The sequence below is a fragment of the Trachurus japonicus genome, chromosome 3, assembly GCF_045865225.1.
Source record: "Trachurus japonicus isolate A0001 chromosome 3, Traja_1.0".
NCBI classification, from domain to species: Eukaryota; Metazoa; Chordata; class Actinopteri; order Carangiformes; family Carangidae; genus Trachurus; species Trachurus japonicus.
This window is the reverse complement of record NC_140909.1, coordinates 28797195-28821399: the sequence shown is the minus strand read 5'-3', so window position 1 is coordinate 28821399 and position 24205 is coordinate 28797195. Positions and strand designations below refer to the sequence as shown.

Sequence of the window (24205 nt, the reverse complement as noted above, 5' to 3'; positions counted from 1 at the left end):
GCTCCCCTCAAAAAGAAAGTTATCAACCAGAAAAGAATAGCTCCCTGGTACAGCCCAAACTTGCGCGCTTTGAAACAGAAGACCAGACAGCTGGAAAGGAAAACACATTCCAGCCAACATGAGGAAGACCGTCAAGCCTGGAAGGATAGTTTATTAATATATAAAACTATTCTTTACTATTCATCTTTAATAGAAAAGAATAAGAACAACCCCAGGTTCCTATTCAACACTGTGGCCAGGCTAACCAAGAACCATAGTGTCGTTGAGCCATCCATCCCTCCAACTCTCAGCAGTAATGATTTCCTAACTTTCTTTACCAAAAAGATAGTTAATATTAGAACGAAAATTGCCAGTAATGGAGCACAGATTACGGTACCCATAGAAGCACCTCCCAGACTTGGTACACACTTGGACAGCTTCTCTCCCATCGACCTGTCAGACTTAACTTCTGCAATTACTTCTTCCAAGTCAGCCACATGTCTGCTGGATCCAGTCCCGACAAGACTACTTAAGGATGTCTTCCCCTTAATTAACATTTCTTTTCTTAACCAAATCAATCTTTCCTTAGCCACAGGCTACGTGCCACAGGCCTTCAAGGTGGCTGTCATTAACCCTTTACTTAAAAAACCTTCTCTTGACCCAGATGTCCTAACCAACCATCGGCCTATATCCAACCTTCCTTACATCTCTAAGATCCTTGAGAAGGTTGTCCTGGAGGAGCTACATGAACATCTGCACAGCAACGAGCTCTTTGAAGCTTTCCAATCTGGATTCAGAGACACCATAGCACTGAAACAGCACTGCAATAGCAGTAACATGATAATATAACCTATATGGATATGAATAACTAGGGGGGGCTGCCTACAACACACTTTCTGGTCCATCCTCACATCTCAGCTTAAACTGCCACTTTGATTTTCACCAAATGTGGTGGAGATGTGTAGTGAGGGAAGGGACCTCGACCTCGTGGGGAATTGGTGGGAGTAAAGATGCGCGTTTGCGACTCATGATAGATCCCACAGAGTGGAACTCCGGGACGACCTCGCCCCCCTGGGTTGCCCTGACTGCTGCGTCGTACACTTGTCTAATCGGCTTTGTTTTTTTGATATCGATAGCCATCATGGACGAGGATTTTACCCCCTCGATTTCCCGTTTGAAGATACGCCATTACCTCACTGCACTGTGAACTTCAAGTGTACCCAAGTAGCTACAGCAGGCCAAGGCATAAGCAACAGCAGGCCTATTCGCCTTTTTCCTTAGTGTTTATAATCTACACTGTGGTCACACCCAATAAAATAAAACAGGTCCTAGGTTCTCAGCTAAAGATGGTGATTTCGCTGTGGTCCTTAATTAAACAAGGGACTTTATCATTAGAGTGGGAAAAAGGAAATAACTAGTGCAGTGCCTCCACTGAAAACTTACTATGCTATGTGTTAGCAAAACGTATGTAAGCCCTCAGAAATACAAATGACTCTTAAAAGAATGTTAAACCACAATATGTAAAAGGTAAGACACAAATATTTATTTTATTTAAACCCTTTTTTATATTTTGTGGAATGATACCTTTAAATTTAGCAATGCTTCAGCAAATAGAAAATAACAAACAAAAACACCTGTACCCTTTAAATCAATACAGTAATACCTGAAGCTTCAAAATGCTTTCTTTTTACCCTTTTTTTTTAATCAAAAGAACAGTTTCTAGTTTATTTCAACCAACCAATAATGAATCAAAAGAGTGTTTTTAACCCTTTCAGTTACCTCACATCAATGAAATGAAATGTTTTTAATTTGAGCTCAATCCAATCTTTTTAATGAAAATAAACCTATGAAATGAAGTTTTAGCTTAGTTTTAAACCAAATCAAATTGTGGTTATCCTTTTTAATAAACCATTCACATATGAAATAATTACCTAGATGTGTTCTTAATATTTCAACTGTATTCACACCTTTAAAGTGTTCAAAATGTGATTTCAATAACCCAAATGCATAAATATCAACCATCTTGCTTTTGTGCATTCAAAACACAGTAATTGTACCCACACCTGTACCACAGTATTTTTCACAGTTCACACAGATGATAATGATACCAGAAAAAGTCTAACCCAAGCGCTTGGATAATTTTCCTAACCGTTGGGGCCCATTTGAAGCGTTGGTGCACATGAAGTTTTATCCAGTTGTGAGAAGAAGAGTTAGTTAGAGTTGAAACCGGGACAGTCACAGTCTGTTTTAACACAGTCCCGTGCCTGTATCCTGCACTCGGTATCGTTCCAATGTCAAGTACTCACGCAACCTCTCAGTGTAGAAGCAACATGGTGGTGTAGCCAGCCAGGCCACAGAGCGATGTCCAGACAGCTCCCCGCCAACTCCCGTAGCTCCGGCTACCTGCGATACGTCCTTGTTCCCTGCTGATGACCCGTCCGCTCGTCTGGTCCCGCACAAATGTCCGGTGGCGACTTCCTCGTTTCCGTGTTGTGCAGCAGTCTGGTTTCTCTGCCGAGGAGCTAACTGATAGCAACACTGCTAAGCTAATGTACGGAGATAATGGCGTAGACCACGCTGTTGCGGCTCGTAAAACTTCACCGTCGTGCAAAGTAAACACACTCGACTGAGATACGTGAAAATAATATTCTGACCGGTTAAAGTCTCTCTGGAAGTGCAATATCAGGGCCAACCCTTAGTCCGAGTCTCCAAACATTGACTTCTTTCTCTCTGCCGAGGAAAAATGCAGCCAGCTCCTTCACTGTCCCGGTGAACTGTGGGATACTTCTTCCCGGAGAATGTTCTAGTCTCTTTTTTTATTAAACAGGAAAAGTTAACCTTTATCATTTTTTAAAAAAAACATAGGAGATTTTTAAACAATATAATACATGAATTACAGAGTTAATATATGAACAATATTTATTTTAATAGGGCTGTTGCAAAAACGAGAAAAACCAGAGGATTCTGGGAAATGAAGTCCTACTTTACTCTGTCTTCTAGAAGCAATATAAAAGGGATAATCTGTATATTTTTTAACATGACTGAGATTATAGAAACCCAGTAAAATAAGGAATGAATATTTATACACATTTTTAGAGAACCCTACATATGTAATTGCTTTTTTTTTTTTTTAAGTATACAGGAATCAAATAAAGTTTAAAATGGCCAAAAATTATATTGTGCCATCTCATGCTGCGAATTTCATATTTTATAACTTTTTCTCCTTACCGACATACTGGAAATAAATAATCGATGCCAGGAAAATCGATTAAATTGTCCTTGTATGTATTAAACTTTAAGGTTGTTGTATAATTTCCTTAAAACCACAGGATCATAGCCTAAATCACTGACAAATCAGATTCACTTCCCAGCCTGACACTCCTTTCTGTAATTTTACACGTTTATTTTTACCAGTTTCCATTGTATCACGAATCATAAGCAAATGTTTATTGCAGCAAAAGGAAATGCACAACAGTAAAACACACTAATGCATAATTCTTTGTCTAAGTCGGCTGCCAATCTGCAGGGGACGGTGCATGTCATAAGCACGATAACAAAAATGTACACCAACAGAGAATCGGGTGGCAAAAATAAAAGAAAGTGGCAAATACATAAGCGGTGAGCCTCCCTCCCCTCGAGCCTCTCTGACCCAGAGCCCTGTTGCGACGCATCGTCATGGAGGCCGATCAGCACCATAACCCGTTACGCAAATACCGCCATTTTTGACATCCCGCAATGCATTGTGGGTATGCACCGATGCACTCTGGGATTGAAAGCGTCCAAACAACACCGCAGCACCGTGCTCCGCGGCTCTGACAGACGGGCCATGGCCGCAATGGACACAGAAGTTAACTTTAGTAATATGACGGTTAGTCATAAATGTAAACGGAATCAAAATAAAACTAGTGAAACTAGTAAATCAACTTGGAGCACGAGCGTTTATAAGAACCAGGCGCATATTTGCAACAGGCTACTTATTTTTGCAATGACCAGCACCCATTATGCACAGAACAAGGAGGTCACTGCAGGAACACTGGAATAAAACTACTTTAACCCCCGACATATCTTTATTGACATCAGACAATAAATACGACAGCTTGTCTGTGTTACCACGACACAGGAGCTGATCAGAGTAGGGGTGTCAACGTTTACAATTTGTTTTGTGTCTAACAAAGGCTTTTTATTTATTATTAATTTCAAACAATTCTTATGCTCAGCACAGAAAATATATAATATAATCTCTGTTGTTACTGTTCAAAAGAGTCAGAATAGAAGGAAGGGTCGGATCGAGAGCAGCATTACAAGTTTAATCTGCACCAATAGCCTACACCTTTTCTGAATAAATGTACGGCCACAGCTACCGGCTCTTCCCTTGGCTCAGTCATCGGACCGGGCACGACCGGACAGGTTCGGCTCGAAAACATTTACTACCAGGGTTTTTTCTGAATTATAAATATTGAGGCGGCCGCCTCTGTCTGCGTTTGTACGGAGGGAGAGATCAGCTGATCCGCTGCTGTTTACTTTCTCTCTGAGCGTCTCTGCCTGCAGATGTTCAGCTGAGGGAATACGCTGCTCACCTGTTGAGCTGAGCGTCAGCAGCAAGTTGATAACCAGCTTCGTACCGTGTTAACTCGGACCGGGGCTTGAGGTTTTGTTAAGATGGAATATGAACACAAAGCCGAGTCTCCTTCGCAGTACAGGCCGGAGGAGTCGGTGTTGTTGTTGTTTTTTTTCCCCCTCGGCCTTTATTCTGAAGGGACAGCTGGAAAGAGACCGGTAGGCTACGCGCAGATAGAGGGGGGAATTGACACGCAGTTCAGGCAACATTATCACCCCTAAAAATATATATTGGTGAGAAATGATCGAGGAGGAGGGGGGGAAAAGACGTGTAAACGACTATTGATTTTTCGAAACGGTTATGATTTGTTATCCGTGTACCTGTTTACACGTGTAGATGTTGACACTCCTAGATCAGAGCTTCTATTAGTCCAGCACAATCTGTCACGTCTCTGTGTGTCTGTGTCGCAAGCGGGAGGAGCCGCTGTTGACAGGTGAGGACGCTGTAACACATAGCCTATTACTATTTGGTCATATACAAGGGATGTGAACTAAAATATGTGAACTAATAGGTTCGTCATATTACAGCGGCTACGGCCGTGATTACGAACCACAGGTTACAGCTGTCATGTGTCGGGAGGGGGGCGGCAACCGTACCGTGTACACGTTTAAAACGGAAAGCATTGCACAGTTTACACGTGTACATATTTTAGTACATGTTCACATCCCTTAATAGAATAATATTGTGTTACAGCGTCCTCACCTGTCAGTCAGCGGCTCCTCCCGCTCGCTCTCTCGCGTGCAGGTGCACACAGACACACACAAAAACGGGAGCGTGACAGGTTGTGCTGGACTAATAAGGACTGTGTCGTGGTAACACAGACAAGCTGTCGTATTTATTGTCTTATGTCAATAAAGATATGTCAGGGGTTAAAGTAGTTTTATTCCAGTGTTCCTGCAGTGACCTCCTTGTTCTGTGCATAATGGGTGCTGATCATTGCAAAAATAAGTAGCCTGTTGCAAATATGCGCCTGGTTCTTATAAACGCTCGTGCTCCAAGTTGATTTACTAATTTCACTAGTTTTATTTTGATTCCGTTTACATTTATGACTAACCGTCATATTACTAAAGTTAACTTTTGTGTCCATTGCGGCCGTGGCCCGTCTGTCAGAGCCGCGGAGCACGGTGCTGCGGTGTTGTTTGGACGCTTTCAATCCCAGAGTGCATCGGTGCATACCCACAATGCATTGCGGGATGTCCAAGATGGCGGTATTTGCGAAACGGGTTATGGACAGCTCCCGGACCTCAGCGCATCATTTGCGCACAACGTGCACCAGTGTTACTGTAATAACACAGGGGTGGGCAATATTTTATGTAAAACTAGAAAATTTCCTCTTGGGAAATTTTGAATGGGCCGCGGGGCTACTGCCGATTTTGCCATCTCTGTCAACATGGGAATCAAACCCACGATCTTAAGCGCAAGACAGAGCTGATCAGACAGACACATGATCATCTTTCTATAAGCACTGATATGGAGGAGCTGTAATCACATTAGGTTAACTGTGTGTGTGTGTGTGTGTGTGTGTGTGTGTGTGTGTGACACCAACAAGGTTTAACTTTAAAACCAGATTAAATCATGGTTTAAGTTTAAATTCTGTTGCACGTTAACTGTGTTTTAATCACATGAAGGTGTGTGTGTGTGTGTTTGTGTTTGTGTGTGTGTGAGACTGTAATCACATGAAGCTGGCTCTAGAGTCTGTGTGTGTGTGTGTGACTGACTTGACACATAGTTAGTTAGTAGCTGCATCCTGTGTCAGTCTGATTTAGCTGTGTCTGTGTTTATAAACATTTAAACGAGCGCCAGGTGGATTGTTTATGAAGTTAACGAGCCCCCGCAGGCTGAGACAGACAGAAACGTGGAGAAAAAGAGCAATTTTCTGCCTCTGCACCGGTCTCACATTTAGGCTTAGGGTGAGAAAACGGTAACTCCTATCAGAACAAAACACAGATCAACGTTGCTCTAAGGACTTACTGAAAATTTCGGTGCGATTTGGTGTTTCTACAGTAAATATTTTGGCGACGCTGGCAGTTTTAAAACATCAGGCCGTTCTGCTTCTCTCAGAAAATATTTGTATTGGACTCAATGAGGAGCAGAGACAGACGTGGCCGCACTTAGAGGCTCAGAGTTTAAATTCTGTAAGTCTCTCTGATATTTTGAGCAGATTAAGAGATCAAGGATGAGCTCATCTACAACCGTGGCCGAAATTATGTGTGTAGAGTGTGAATTGTGGCCGTTTGGAGTTTGGATAGAGAAAAAATCTGGAGTTTTTCTGGCATCTCTCCCACTCTAACCGATGACGTCACGCACTCTGACACGAACATTCCGTCCAATACACACCCATTATAATCTCATAATTTCTCCAAAAATGATCATGGTCATTGATCATGGATTGATCAAAAACTATATGACCTATCAAAACGTGGAGTAATACGACAATACACAAGACTTGTGTCTACTGTTTAAAGTTTAAATGGAGTCTCTAGGTGAAAGTATGCCTGAGCAGTAGACGTTTGTTAAACTCCAATGATTGGTCTTTTTCGCTCTCTTTTTTTCGCCCGTCCCATTGACTTACATGCAAAATTTTGCGCAGTTTTTCGCGACTTACGTCGCGAAAAATTCGTAAACTGTTGAGAAAAGTAATAGCACACCGATCCCGATCAGGAGGCACGTTTTGATATATAATTGGACTAGTTGCGAATCGAAAAAGCGTCCGGAAGAGGACCAGTGCCCGGTGCGATTGCCCGCGGCCCTGATTAGCCAAACAGCAGTCTGATATCAGCCATAGGTACTGAAGAAACATAAATATAGACTCGAGGCATCTTGTTTTACTGATCATTAAGTACCCAAATGACTGCATCAATAAATGACGAAATTATATTCACAGACCCTATTAAAACAAAACAAAACATGATCATACTACTAATGGATATTACAATTGACCACTCAGATAACCCACATTTGTCTTTTCCTTCTATTTTTTTCCTTCAACATAGGTCATAATTTTTTTTTTTTTTAATTATGACTTTCTATGATTTTATTAGCCTTTACAGCAGAGGTGGGGGCTGGAGGTGGGGCCATAATTTCAAGTCAAGCGGGGGGGATTCTTGAACCGGGGAAATCCTTACCGGAGGTTACTGTTACCAAGGATACGGAAATAAAAGTAGCGAAGCTCCGGACAGAGTTGCGGTGATTGTATCCAGTTCATGAAACATTATGAAAACACATGATCTACAACGGATTTTCCGGGACAGATCAAATCCATTGGATTATCAACCGACTATCCATAAGAGGTAGGCTGCCGGTTCTCACGGCCCGGACTTCTGCCAATAGTTTTTTTGGAGGGTGTGTGTGTGTGTGTGTGTGTGTGTGTGTGTGTGTGTGTGTGTGTGTGTGTGTGTGTGTGTGTGTGTGTGTGTGTGTGTGTGCCGAGCGGACCCGTCTAGAAACACGCGCAGGCTTTTATTTAATTTAGAACAAACCTTATGATCAGCAAAGATGGAAAATATAGCCAATATAATAAAATGGTTCTGTTGTTTGGCCACTGTTTAAAAGAATCAGAATCAGTGCGCTGCGCTGCGGTCACCTCGCTTCTCTCTGACGCATCGGTGCTCTGGTTGTAATTTGTCTGCTGCCTTGAATCCGCCCTTTATACGTGCGCGTTCACAGATTCACAGACAAGCCGGGGTTGAGTTACCGGGTTGATAACCAGCGTCGTGGTACCGCTGATCCGGAGTGACAGTGTTGTGGATAGGTTCAGCTGGATAGGCTGTGAGTAACCCCGGGTAGGCTGAGCTCGCTTTTATTCATGAAATCTCATCTGCACATCGGGGACAGCTCTCCATTCCGACACCCCTCCACTTCGACACCCCGCTGTTCCGAAATAGCCCCACTTCGAAACACCGCTACTCCGACACCCCCTCCTCCCCCCCGCAGCTGTCCAAGGTGCTGAACCGCGTGACGTTGTTTACATTCTGCTTTGTGGCTTGTCTGTGAAACGTGCGCTGCTCAGGGACTGGGCAGATCTGTCCCACTTGCTTTCTCCCCGACTCCGTTGTTGGATATCTCCCACACAGTAATAGAAATACACTTTTTATCTTTTTCTCCCCCCCTGCTCCGCTCGAGCGCGGCTGAAGCCGGCTTGAGCTCACACGGGCGCGAGGCTGCTGCAGCCGCCGCTCGCACTGACAGCTGACTGAGGGAGATGCTTTGGTTAGGCTTAGGCAATGAAGAAAGGAGTTGGTTAAGTTTAGTAAAAAAGACCAGGTAGAGGCTTGACAGGCTAGAAGCATAATGAACGTTATATGTCATTAATATGAAGTATTTGCTTGTTTTGCAGTTAATTATGCACATGATCCGTTTGACCCCAAAAAGGAAAAAAGGATCAATGCGCACTGCGCACTGGGGGTTTCCCCCAATAGCCTTTTCGGAGTAGCGGGGTCTTTAGAAAAAATAGAAAACCCCGCTATTACGATGAATGGAAGTCTATTGTCGGAAAGGCGGGGCTTCGGAAAGGCGGGGTGTAACCCTGCACATCTGTGCACATGTCTTAAAAAAATAAAAGGAACAGGAGCAGGACCCGCATGCGCTTCTGACTACACTGTGGCGCCGTCAAAATACAGGAGATTAAGTTGATATCTCAGTCTATCCTGCTTCTGGGCCGGATTAGTCGGTCTAATACTGTAGGGGAGGAAATATTCATCAATATTTAACAATATCTTCCCAATACGTGTCTTGTCTTTCCGGTGTTAAGATGAGGTTTTCAAAATAAAGTAAAGTAAATACTAGTTTAATCTGACTCCATTTAAAAATAACTTTACTCTTTAAAAGTTAAAAGTTAATCAATCATTTAAAATATAAACATTTTAAGAATCAATTCTATTGTTAAGAAATCTGTAATCAATCTTAGTTCAGTGATGGTATAGATTATTAAAACCACTCAGTGACCTTCTTAACATAGAAGAATAGCCCTGATGCCTGGGTTGAAGTATTCAGAGGTATAATAACATGATACTCAATCTTATCTGTCCAACTCAGAGGTTAAGGGTGTGAATAGTGCCCAGTGAAACTTACCATATAACTAAGATCTTTTAGACTAACTTAGTTCAGGGATGGCAGATATAGACTTAAACTATTCAGTGACCTTCTTAACATAGAAGAACAGCCCAGACACCTAGGTTGAGATATTCAGAGCAGAGGTCATAAAATATAACTCAATGGTTAAAGGACATGATACTCAATCTTTTCTATTCAACTCAGAGGTTAAGGGTATGAATGTTACCAAATGAAACTTACCATATAACTAAAGACCAAATAAATATCCAATAACAGATTCTTAATTATTTAGAACAAAGTCTCAATAAGGCAATATTAGAAATGAAGGGTTAACATTCCAGTTTATTGTGATGTACAAAATGAACAAACTATAGCAAATAGTAACAATACTTAAGAAACAGATAATACAACACACTCGATGTGTGGGAGTTCTGGTAAGCAGATCAACTCAAAGTGAGGTTCTTGCTCTTTCCCTTAAATATCCAACCAGAACAGAAACACCTCTAATTCACATAACAATTGGGACTTTGCATGGAGATACCATTCGCATCTGGAGATCTTTGATCATCAGGGGGTCTTTTCATATGACAATGAATCACCTACTTTGTACTTCTCGCACTGAGACACTTGAGTGATTAGAGACAGTCATCAAATGGTGAAACTCTAACAAAGATAATTGATTAAATCACTAATAACCAAAAGGTGTAAATACACAAAGAGGTTACATCCAGGCTGAGGTAAAACTTCCATTGTTTCAGGCTAGGTTTACACGAAGACGGTGTGAACAGAAGACGCAAAAGTGGCGTCGCGTCTTCACTTTTTATTTCGCGTCTACACGAGCGTTCTCGGGAGGAAATCTGTGTGCATACGGAGACGCGAAAGTGTGTACAAATCCATTGCTAATGCACGCCAGACCACTAGGTGGTGCTGTCACAAACGCCGCGATGCGTACGCGCATGCGTAGAACCTTCCTTCTTTTCGTCACTGTGCCGGGAAATCAGAAAAGGAAAACATGGCTACAGCTACAACAGCACGACCTCGAGTGTGATATTGCTTTTATACAACAGTGCTACGAGCGCATTTTAGAACAGTAATAAACTACAAGAGATTATGATTTGTTTGTTTATTTAATCATTTATTTGGCTCCGCCAACAGAAATAGTTCCGCAACTGGAAGGGAGACAAGGCTGTTGCCAGGCAACACATAAACATTTCATACTAGCTTGCTACTAGCTACAAGCTTTTCCACCGAGCTGCTTCCAGTGTTGGTTCTGGTTCTGAGCCCGTGTCTGATCAGCACCGGAGCAACAGGACCGGCGTGAAGACACAGAGACGTTATCGATACCGTATTACATTTGTTTACCCGCTGTGTAATCATTATAAACACAGTTGAAGCTAAGTAGCTGAGCTACGTGGCTAACAACAGCTAAAGCTAATATCAAAACACATCGCCGTCAAAACGTAGTTGCCCCGCGGCGATTTTTTTCCAGCCGGGTTTAGTAGAGATTTATCTCCAATTAGACGGACCAGGTCAGGTCCAGGTTTTAATGTTCAGGTCCGTTTCTAACTGTAGTAGCAGCAGAGAGATGGGGCAGCTCCTGTATGGGGAGCCTGGCTCTGACTTAGCTCCTGCTGTCCAGCTGAACAGCGGAGTGATTATGTCTGTGAAAAGTCCCAGTGCTGTTATACTGTATATCAGCACTCATGGAACGTCTCTTGTCCAATCAAATTGCTCGGTTGGGACCTGTCGGAACTAACTCTTGTATAATTGTAGTTATTGCGGCCAAAGTAGCCTGCAGGTCTGAAGGGTGGATGTAATCCGACATGTTTGTTTGTATCGTGACGTCAACACGCCGACTTGACGTCAACACGCCGACTTGACGTGAGCAGAACAGCAGATCTGAGCCAGTTTTGCGTCTTGGCCTGTGTAGGCGGAGACGCTGCGCTGCAGCGTATTCAACTTTTCCACTTTCAGGGGTGGTTTGAGATTTTTGCGTCTTCAAGCCCCAAAAACGCCGTCACCATATAAACGAAAGGCACTTCCGATAAAATATTTTATCGTCTTTACTCGCAAGCGTCTTCGTGTAAACGGCCCCTCAGAGACAACATTTCAGGGTGGGGGTCTGACTGTCTTACAATACACTGTCGTAATTACTGGGAGTCGTAACAACTGGCATATTTAAATCGGGGAAATGGGAGGTCGGACTAATGGACGAAAAAATATAGAAATATATGGTCGGAGAAATGGGAAGTCGAAATTTTGGGTAGTCGGAGAAATAGAGAGTCGGACTAATGGACGCAAAAATTAAGAAATGTATGGTCGGAGAAATGGGAAGTCGAAATTTTGGGTAGTCGGAGAAATAGAGAGTCGGACTAATGGACGCAAAAATTAAGAAATGTATGGTCGGACAAATGGGAAGTCGAAATTTTGGGTAGTCGGAGAAATAGAGAGTCGGACTAATAGACGCAAAAATTAAGAAATGTATGGTCGGAGAAATGGGAAGTCGAAATTTTGGGTAGTCGGAGAAATAGAGAGTCGGACTAATGGACGCAAAAATTAAGAAATGTATGGTCGGACAAATGGGAAGTCGAAATTTTGGGTAGTCGGAGAAATAGAGAGTCGGACTAATGGACGCAAAAATTAAGAAATGTATGGTCGGACAAATGGGAAGTCGGACAAATGGGAAGTCGGAGAAATGGGAAATCGGACAGACGCCATGTGCCCAACATTTTACAGGAGGAAACTGATGTTTTGGTCCAGGAGGTCCAAGCTCACAGTCGCCGGATATATGGTAACACCTTACAGACCTCCACGGACTGAGCAGAAGTAGTGTGGGACCCACACCCATCTCAGCACACCTCGGTCTACCAAACTGACTGTGCGCCATGCTGCACTGGACAAAACGGGGGGCGATCCCCATTCCGAAGGACCGCCATTCCGACGGTCTGCCAGTCCGAAAATTCCTTCCGAGGGGCCGCTGTTCCGAATGTGTTTTATTTTGAAAATTGACCGGATTCTCTCGAGGTTTGACTTCCTGCCCGGCGCCGCGGGGACAGCCCCCCCCTCCCCCTCCCCCTCCCCCAAATTAAAGTAAACGTTCGGAAAGGCGGCCCTTCGGAATGGCACCCTGGAACCGGACAAAACTAGGCCCTTCGTTATGTAACGCCGTTACTTTTTTCAGTAACTAATAACGTAATGTGTTGTTTTTTTTAAATCAGTAACTCCGTTTCCGTTACCAAACGCTGTGTTGCGCCGTTCCTTTCAGTTCTTTTCGGTGAGGTTTTACAGCGGCACACACTTCCTAGGACATTTCAGCGATCAATAAAGTTTCATTGAATTGAAAGAAAGACAGAGCACAGACACTAAGTACTTGGTGGCCGCCCTCTAGCGTCCCACACGTAATCAAACACGCTACATGAAGAGGACTGGACAGGTCAGGGCACGGCCTGACGGCGAGCTAAGGTAACTTTGCTAACGCAGCATCCGAGACCGAAGCTATGTCCCAGTTCAGGCTGCTGCCCCTCCAACTCCAATTATGACACCTGAAATGGTAAACACGTGAGTGATCGCTCTGGGTAAACACAGCTGATCGATCGATAAAAAATACCGCTGGAGTTAATTTACTTCCGTCACTGAAAACAGGTTCTTGAACGTAACTCGAGATTTTTTTGCAGTTCTGTTAGGTCAAGCTGCTGTACATGCTGACATCTTGCAGCATATGATAATGGTAAAATAGATTAAAAAAAACTTGTGTTTTTTCATCAGCATCAGTAGGCTACAGAACTGAAATGAGGGTTAGAGGGGAATTCAATCAACCTTTATTTAATGGGAGCATTGAAAAAAACAACGTTTTAAAGTAACGAAAAAGTTACTTTCTCAGTAACGCATTACTTTTTGGTTTAAGTAACTGAGTTACTAACTGAGCTACTTTTTAATGAAGTAACTAGTAACTGTAACTAGTTATTATTTTTCAGTAACTAGCACAACACTGGCAGTCACCAAGCCCCACCCACCTGGATCCATCATCCAACACCTGTAGGATTTGGTTTCTCTGAGTGTTTTACCGGAACATTTCTTCCCTCTTTAGAGCTCCTGTTTGTTTATTAGCAGGATATTTTTGTAACCCTCTGGCCCTGCTTTAAATCCCATCCTCGTATCCTGTTGGAGGACGTTTTGCGTCCTTGTGTTAGTGAGCCATAACTTTTTAATGGTTTTATATTTTGAGATAATTACACTCATTTCTAACAGAAAAACAGCCCAAAAATAAAGTATTCAGCGATTAGAGGTGGATTTCTTTTCATGATTACAACTGTCTGAGGTCAGACAATGTTTATGGGGAATATCAGTTTTTTTGCATTTGTACTTTTTTTGTAGTGTTAGATTTAAGTAAAAAATCCCTTTCACCCTGTTAAAGGATGTTTTGCGTCCTCGTGTTAGTGAGCCACAACTTTTTAATGGTTTTATATTTTGAGATATTTTTTTTTTTGTTATGTTATTGAACTTCTCTCCTATCATGACTGTTAATTTCAAACAATAAAATTAATTAATTAACCCTTTAGAGGCCAGTTTCCGTGATGTACACTCATTTCTATACAAGAAACAGCCCAAAAATAAGGTTTTCAGTGATAAGAGATGGATTTTTTTTCCATGATTACAACTGTCTGAGGTCAGACAATGTTTATGGAAAATATCAGTTTTTTAGCATTTTTACTTTTTTTGTAGTGTTAGATTTAAATGAAAAATCCCTTTCACCCTCTTAAAGGACGTTTTGAGTCCTCGTGTTGGTGAAGTAATAACTTTTTAATGGTTTTATATTTTGAGATCTTTTTTTTTTTGTTATGTTATTTAACTTCTCTCCTACAATGACTGTTCATTTCAAGCAAAACAATTAATTAATTAACCCTTTAGAGGCCAGTTTCTGTGATGTACACTCATTTATATACAAGAAACAGCCCAAAAATGAAATATTCAGTGATAAGAGATGGATTTTTTTTTCATGATTACAACTGTCTGAGGTCAGACAATGTTTATGGAAAATATCAGTTTTTTTGCATTTGTACTTTTTTTGTAGTGTTAGATTTAAGTGAAAAAATCCCTTTCGCCCAGCAAGGACTCATTGAGTCCTCTGGATATCAGCTGCAGGGGATTAAAAAACAAACCATGGAAAAATCGAGCCTATTGTATTCGAAAATGAATAAGTACTCCAAGAGAAGCATGGATCAAAGCAGGCTGTGACTACCTGTTGCAGCAGCAGGAGAAGCTGGAGCGTTGACGGCTGCGCTGTGGAGCTGTCCCCGGCCAGGAGCTCCGGAGCGCCGCGCTGCTCTCTGCGGGGAACCGCGGCTCTTCCCCCGGCCAGGAGCTCCGGAGCGCCGCGCTGCTCTCTGCGGGGATCCGCGGCTCTTCCCCCGGCCAGGAGCTCCGGAGCGCCGCGCTGCTCTCTGCGGGGAACCGCGGCTCTTCCCCGGGCTCTCACCCCCTCCCTGCGGGCTGCGGAGCCCCGGCGGCTCACCAGGCGACTCGCTGCCGCTGGAGCTGCTCTCCTCCGCGGGCTGGAGGAGGGGAGATGCCCGGTCCTCCTCACCCTCTGACGGGGCGTCAGTCGCTGCTCAGCGAGTCATCAGGTGAAGAGACGCCTCTCCTTTGCCCGAGGCGGAGGAGAGGAAGAGGAACAAGACGACGACGACGACGACGACGACGACGACGAGGGGGGGGGGGGGCGCGATGACGAGGAGGGGGGAGGAGGAGGAGGAGGAGGACGGCGAGGAGATTAGCGGCGGTGGAGCCGCTGCGGGCGGCCAGACCGACCAGACCGACGCTCCAGCTTCTCCTGCTGCAACAGCCCAGAGCCTGCGGATCCATGCTTCTCTTGGGGTAGGGAACCTGTCCATGTTGGAATGCAGCAGGCTCAGCGACTTTTACCAAATCTTTAAAAAAAAAAAGGCGATTCTTCCATGGTTTGTTTATTTGAATCCCCCCGCAGCAGAGTTTTGTTGCGCCGCGTTCTCCTCTCTGATCTGCCGCAGCTGATATCCAGAGGACTCGCTCAGTCCTGAACAGGGCGAAAGGTATTTTTTTATTTCAATCTAACACTACAAAAGAGTAAATATGCATAAAAACGGACATTCCCCATAAACATTGCCTGGCATCAAGACAGTTATAATCATTAAAACATAATCCATTTCCCTTTTGGGCTGTTTTTTGTAGGACGAGTGGTACGTCACAGAAACCGGCCTGTAAAGGGTTAATTAATCAATTTTATTGTTTGAAATTAACAGTCATTGTAGGAGAGAAGTTAAATAACATAACAAAAAAAAAAAAAAACTTAAAATATAAAACCATAAAAAAGTTATGACTAAACCATCATGAAGACTCACATCATGAAGATTGACAGGGCGAAAGGGATTTTTCACTTAAATCTACACTACAAAAAAAGTAAAAATGCATAATAATTGATATTCCCCATAAACATTGTCTTACCTCAGACAGTTGTAATCATGAAAAAAAATCCATCTCTAATTAAAGAGTATTTCATTTTTAGGCTGTTTTTTCTTTTTTAGAAATGAGTGTACATCACAGAAACCAGCCTGTAAAGGGTTAATTAATTAATTTTATGGTTTGAAATTAACAGTCATTGTAGGAGAGAAGTTAAATAACATAGCAAAAAAAAATGATCTCAAAATATAAAACCATTAAAAAGTTATGGCTTCACCATCATGAAAATGACAGGGCGAAAGCTATTTTTTCACTTAAATCTAACACTACAAAAAAAGTAAAAATGCAAAAAAAACTGATATTCCCCATAAACATTGTCTGACCTCAGACAGTTGTAATCATGAAAAGAAAATCCATCTCTAATTAGAAAATATCTAATTTTTGGGCTGTTTTGTGTGTAGAAATGAGTGTAAATCATAGAAACTCACAGAAACCGGCCTGTAAAGGGTTAATTAATTAATTTTATTGTTTGAAATTAACAGTCATTGTAGGAGAGAAGTTAAATAACATAGCAAAAAAAAAATGATCTCAAAATATAAAACCATTAAAAAGTTATGGCTTCACTATCATGAAGTCTGATGACAGGGCAAAAGCTATTTTTTCACTTAAATCTAACACTACAAAAAAAGTACAAATGCAAAAAAACTGATATTTTCCATAAACATTGTCTGACCTCAGACAGTTGTAATCACGAAAAAAAAATCCACCTCTAATCACTGAATATTTCATTTTGGGCTGTTTTTCTGTTAGAAATGAGTGTACATCACAGAAACCGGCCTGTAAAGGGTTAATTAATTAATTTTATTGTTTGAAATTAACAGTAATTGTAGGAGAGAAGTTAAATAACATAACAAAAAAAAAAAAGATCTGAAAATATAAAACCATTAAAAAATGATGGCTCATTAACACGAGGACGCAAAACGTCCTCCAAGAGGGTGGGTTGGGGTATTTGGATAACACATTCAAACAAAACAAAAAACTTTTTTTTTTTTTTTTTTAATTTCAACATCACAGAAAAATACATCCCCGCTCCAAACCATTTTGCCATAGCATGATTGTAGCTAAAATGCTGCTCAATAATGGAACGCAAAAGGACGCAAAACGTCCTAGGAGGGCAAGCCCCACCCACCTGGATCCATCATCCAACACCTGTACACTGCAAGAAGAGATGTGTTAAAAATGACACATGTTGTGCAGAATTTTAACACATGTCGTGAGTGTGCTCAGGGACAACACATGTTGTGTCAAAATTAACACAATAAATGTGTGAGCCATTTTAACACACAAACTGTGTCAGGTGATTTAACACACAAAATGTGTGATTTCAACACATGTTTTACACAATAAATGTGTGAGCCATTTTAACACACAAACTGTGTCAGGTAATTTAACACACAAAATGTGTCATTTCAACACTTATTGGTCACTCTGAGCTCGGACCTCCGGACCAAAACAGCTGTTTCCTCCTGGGAGAGGTTCGGCCTCTGGCGTCGCTGTCTCCTCCGTCCATGTCCAAGTATAAAATGACAAACTTGCAGCGCGCATCACCCGCCGCGCAGTTAAAGGTGAGGAGAGGAGCTCCTTTGATTGGTGAAGATCTGACTCGGCTGTGTCAAACCCACTCCACGCCTTTCTCTCCTCCTCCTGTCTCCCTCCCGCCCTGTCTCCTCCCTCTTCACCGTTTGCGCCGGTGGGAGGGACGAGGGGAGGGGTTGCGCTAGTCTAAGTCTGACTGCGCGGCCCAGCAAACTTGCGAAATGGACCTGGGCCACACCCCGTTGGCGTGGCGAAGCTGCGCTGATGCTAGACTTCACCTGGTCGACGAAACTAGGGCCCATAAAATGTTGATTATGTGTAAATTAAAATGTCCAAAAACTACTAGTTAATGTGTTAATATTGCAATTTCATGTGTTAACTATTAGGCATTTGTAATTCTAAATATTAAAGGGACAGACCATATAAAAATGTTAGACATTTAATCAATCAAAGGTTCACAGAATCCTACATCAACTCATCGGTGGCAACAGGCATGACATTGAATGAAAACATTAACAATAACTACAACAATCATACACAGTTGTAATAGACCTGCTAGAATTATCATTACATGTAGTTGCAGCCCTAACAGGATCCTACATCAACTCAGCAGGCAAAAACACTGGACAAGCAACATACTCTCCCTTGGGACATTTTGCAACTTTAAAATATTATTAACCTTTTGTTTGATTAACCATGTATTGTATCAACTTGCTCCTTTTTTATTTATTTTTCTATCATGTTATATCATATGTATGCATGTAAAACCTAAATAAAGTATTTGTAAAAAGCAACAGGCATGACATAGAAAACATTAACAATAACTACAACAACCATACACAGTTTTAATAGACCTGCTAGAATTATCATTAGTTGCAGCCCTAACATAACAGGATCCTATTACTCATCATTGCATTCTTGAGAAGCTAGACAATCTTATACCTTGGGTTTAAGTATAGTTCATCTGTGGAGAAACCTGACATTATGTCCAAAGGCCTGACATCTGTGGCATCAGTCAGGTTGATCATTTCATATTCTTTAGTTTTTTGTACCGCATAAGCATACAAATGCTCATCAAAGAACTTCACTGTAAGAATTCTTACAAACATCAGAATGGATACATTGTCAGCCTGTGGTATAATATGAATTATTTCACCAAACGAAGGCTCTCCATTGTTGTCAACTTTAAGTGGCAATACACAGCCGGTTCTGTAAGATTGGCCAAGCACACTAACAGTGTGGGCAACATAGACAGAGCTGTTCAAAGTCAAGTCACCATCATCATAGGTGGATTTCAGTTTGTCCAGCACAACATCTGCTTTTTTCAATGAGCTGATGGACACAGGGTATGCATTTGTAACACTCATTTTCTCAGAAAGAGCATCACCAAACTTGAAGCTATACATGTGCTGAACTTGGTGTTTATAACTGAGTGTTTTAGAAATATTTTTGAAGTTTCCAACCACATGGGCATGTCTTTTTAATGGATTATGCTTGGCCTCGAATCTCATACACCACAGCTGAGAAAGAGGTCCAAACGTTACCATCATCCTGGGGTAATGCACCATAAAGTGGTGTTTCGGAATCAAATTTCGAAGATAGAGCTTCTTGAATAATGAGTGGTGGTCTATAATGAGTTGTTTCAGGAATACAGCAAGCCCATGTGTCACAATGGGTGCAAAGACAATGCTGCATATTTCTCTCAGCAAAATGAATAAATGCCAATGTTTACTTCTTGTGTCAATGAGATCACCAACTAAAAAAGGTAACACCTGCAAAAGGCACCACATTTGTGATGCAGTCTGTTTTACTGCATTGTCAGAGGTTCTCAGATTGAGAATAACACTTGGTTTATTTTTCTCATTTCCATACCCATAGTCAAAACTGGAAATTCTTTGATTCAACAGTTCTAGGGTGAAAAGCTTTTCTTCATAAATGAAGTGTTGTAACATTAGTCTCACTTCCAAAGGGGCTACACCCTCAAGTATATCATGCATAATGTCAACACATGTGTTCTCAGTAACATGAAAATACTGCAGTTTATTTAAACAAGAGTCCTCTTTAACTCCAGTTGAGCTTGGATCATTACATCTGACATGCTGCTGATAATTTTCTTTTGTGCGCCTCTCAACATCATCTTCATCGAAAACAGACTGAGCAACTGTTTTGTCAACCATGCAAAAGTGACAATACTTGTTTGCTGAAAAGCTCTCTAGATATCCACATAGGGAATGGATAGCTAAGTTATCTGCAGTCAAGACACAGATTGTTCCATACAGTTGATGGTTTTGTCCTTGCATCTCCACCTGTATACCAGAACTTTCAAGGAGTCTGATGTCCTCTAGCAGTGGTTCCAAAATTTTACCAAACCCATATACCTCTCGGTCCATGGAATTGAAAAGAAGACACAAGTGAATATTTGAAAGTGATGAATTATACTGCGGTGGCAGATTCTTCAAAGCAAAATACACGGCCCCCATTTTGTGAATTTTTGTTTTAGAGCCTAAAGGGTTTGTTGTTTCTAAGTCGTCAAAATACAACTGTATTTGGAGGGCTTGAGGAAATGTTTTAAACAGCGGATGAGATAAAAACTGAGAGCCATCACAGTAGTTGTGCATTTTGCCTACAGTATCTTTCTTACCCTGTAGGTAAACCTTTTGCATCTGGTCATTGCTGAATAAAAATTTAACTGTTTCAATTACTGACACATACTGGCATGTGTCTGCTGCCAACACTTGTTTTACTTGTCCACATTTTCTTCCAGTGTCTGCCCTATGACCAAGAAATATTTCTTTTGGCTTCACAAGACCAAATTTCTCTGAAAAGTATTTGTTCATTTTGAAAGGTGTGTCTACATCTTTAAACACAGTTTTAGCATTTTCAAATTTGCTCATTAATGACTGGACAGACTCACTGTCAAGTGGTACTTGCAGATTATTCAACAATGTAGTTGTTGAATGTTGTAAACTTTCTACAGTCCTTTCTAGCATCTCTTGTGTACAACTAACACTTTTTGTTACATCCATTAAAGTCGTATTTGATGAAGAATACATTTTTGCCAGAAAAGAAGCAACACAGTCACTAGGAATGGCAGTTTTACATGGAATAAAGTCTGGTGAGTCCTCAATATTAGATGGCCCTGCCTCAGATGTATCTGCTGGACTTTGGTCATTAGCTTGGAAAGACACATTATCCAAGAATGTTGGTGTGGACTGGTGGTCTCTATGAAGATGTTTGGAAAATGAATTGAAGTTGTGGTACATCCTTGGGCAACCATCTTGGCTGCAGATAATAGTCAAGTCCTGTCCATCTGATAAGGCATGTATTTCACGTAAATGCCAAATTAGTGTCTTTACTTCTGTAGATATTGACTGACTACACCTTGGACATATGTACATTCTCTCGTGAGCTACTCAGCAGCCTGAAGCTTAGAGATAAGCTCTAGTACCTTGGATCTCCTCTTGGTTGAGATGGTCACTTCATAGATGTATTCAAAGAAGGTGAACACAGAGCTGAGTTGTGGTGGATAGGACAAGTTGCAGACCCAGTACAGCTTAAATAGCTTGTCTACGGCACATGTCAGGCCTTCATCTACAGGAATGGTCACTCCATCATTCCTCGCGATGATGACGTACTGGTGTGCTGTGCTCCTCAAATTGCCGATGCAGATCAGCTGTGGTTGGGTCCTTGATGCTGTCTTGGGGTCGCTGCAGAGGGATGCAATGCTGGTTCCAAGCTTAAGAGATGAGGAAAAAATAGATACATTTAACGATTTCAAAAAGCACCATCAGAAATAAATTTAAGTCTAAATTGGCATGCTATACTGCATTAAGTAAAAAGTGTAAGACATTATAAATAACAGAGGGAAGATAAATTGCCATCTAAACATACAGAAGAGATACAAATAATTATAGGTGTGGTGTGATATAAAATTATGCAAAACAAGATGTACTATGGTAAAACAGCAGACTGTAATTGACAACACAGTAATCAAACCAATAATTGCTGACCTCTGGAGAAGAAGTGTAGACACATTTCAAAGTGTTCCCTGACACATACTGGCCTTATGAAGTGATAGCACTTTATGAATCCTTTGCACTTAGGCACTGGTTGCACTTTATTTGCTTAATATACTGTATTTGTAATTTTGTATTGTGAAATTCATAAACCATCTTTAAAAACCTAAAAGGTGCTCAGTCTTACAAAACATACCGGTACAAAATCCAGTAGGAATGATATTGCAGATTTCACACTGCAGCGACTCCCAGGTATTGGTGGCAGAAGATGTGTGAGGACAACCAGCATCGTGTAGCACTTCTCATCTGAAAATGAAATGAAAACAGAAAATTAGATATCCACAGAACTAGATACCTACCGCTTTGTCTAGCTAGCCACAAACTAATGCAAAGTCAATGGACCACATTTCAGTATCTACAAGCCCTGACATAAATGCTGAAAATTACTCCTCGTGTTCCCAAAATAGTTTCCGGCACTGATTTCAGGACTTACTACAGCTGTGGATATTTCATATGTAAAACAGCATGGATTGGGCTACTGAGAAAGTACTACACTGATCAAAAACATCACTGCTAAATAGTAAACAGGACGAGGGTTCCTACATTCTATTCACATACATGCCATATTATTATCATCATCATAATTAATCATGTAAATAAAGAAAATAAATGCATGCACACACACACACACACACACATACCATCTGTTTGGTCTTCCATCCCCTTCGTAAGAGATGCAACATCACCTCTTTCCATGGCAGCCACAGCTTTTAGCTTTGGAATGATGCTGGCTTCCCATCGTCTGATGAACAGGTCAGTCTTTCCGTCCGTCATTTTGCCGAACTCGATATCCAACTTACATAAAGAGACATTTTCAGAATATATTCTAAATCAACCGTGTTATTAACAATATAACATTTAAATATTTAAAATATCTAAAATATAAATTAAATTATGAATAATGACTCAGCTGCAATATGACACCTACCAGACTCGACATATCCAAGAAGCGTGGGTATTCGCTGAAGATTTCAGCCATTGTGGGAGTCTCCTTTGATATCCATGACCTACGCCTGGTGTACGTCTTCTCCATTGCTGACTTGATTGAAGGAATGTTCTCTGAAGAGGGCCTTAGCCGTTTCATGAGTGTGATCCACTCACTGGTCACACTGTTGTCACCCTGTTCCTGTTCTGACCCTGTCTGTTGTCGCAGGTTATCTTACGCTTTGTGTAGCGGCGCTGACCATCTTCCAGCTTTCGGCGGATGTTACGCAGTCTCATTTCCAAGAATCCAGAATGGGATGATGGATCATAAAAATGCTCCTGAAATGACAACAAAATGTTGTTTTTTTTAGAATACTGAATAGTGTACAGTAAGTGTTGAAAATACACAATGAGATAAAAAACAACAACTTGACTGTTATTTAGGCCATATAAATCATTAGATCATGTTACTTACAAATCCATCTCCTTTTCCATCAATCTGAACCTTCAAGGATGGGAAAGTGTTGATGATACTCTTTGCGAGAGCAAGCTTTTCATCATTTGGTGGGTAACTGGGGGGACAGAGAAGAGCAAAATCCAAAACTGCCATCTGTCAGGGCAATGACTATTAAGTACAATTCAAAGTCGTTCAATATTTTTTGAGTTTATATACTTACTATCCATGCTTCTCCACCAAGTGACAGATGCATATTTTGACAAGGAGCCTCCTTGACTCAATTTTCAGTGTTCCTCTTATCTTGTGTTCTTCAAGTATCTCTGGTGCTTTGCTTTGAAGTAGAGACTGCAGGCCTCGCTGTTCACTTGGCACTGGAACATGCTACAATAATGGAGAGACATGATGGAGGTGAATTTAACCTTTAAAATACTATTACGTATAGTATAGAGCCATGGGGTGGGTGATACGCCCAGGATTGCCTGTTGCCGACATTATGATTCTCTTACCATCCCAGATTTTGCCATACTGATGTTAGATAAATGCATTCCTCCAGTACTAGGGATGTGTACATGTGACTGCAAATTTCAGATTTCAGGTTATATTGCCCACCCCTAAAAAGAGACCTGGAATATATTCACATGAACAATGAACACAAATACCTGAATCTGATGGGCCTCGCCAGTATTTGTTTGGGATAGTGCTTCTGTGCTTGACATGAAGACCTGAAATCTATCAAAGTTCTTGATTGCTGTATTTCTGTCAACATCAACAAATTCTTGGAAATCAGTGTGATATTTCAGAACTCTGTCAAATGCAAAACCTAGTTGCTCTGATGTGGTTTGAGTTATAAGCTGTTCAAGAGTGTGAACAGTATCTTCCTTGAACACTCTTTTGCATTTTTAAAGACAGTAGCAAGAACTCTGACTGATCCAGGCTCGTGGTCTGGGTCCTCCTGGGGAAGAAGAAAAGAGGGGGAAATGCTATTTACACTCATTGTATAGTATGATGAGTTTATAAATAAATCTCAACCCAAAACTAATCTGACTACATGAACTTGGACTGTGCAGC

At 41.4% G+C, this 24205-nt stretch overlaps 1 pseudogene across 1 annotated transcript; it reads right to left on the bottom strand.

Annotated features, from left to right (window-relative positions):
• Positions 1-14868: 14868 nt before the first annotated feature.
• LOC146990113 (uncharacterized) lies at positions 14869-22977 on the bottom strand (annotated as a pseudogene). The gene is made up of 5 exons (XR_015035617.1): positions 22685-22977; positions 22398-22551; positions 21893-22002; positions 21129-21416; positions 14869-15201 (listed from the first exon to the last, which is right to left on the bottom strand). The product of XR_015035617.1 is annotated as an uncharacterized LOC146990113 (transcript).
• Positions 22978-24205: the final 1228 nt, after the last annotated feature.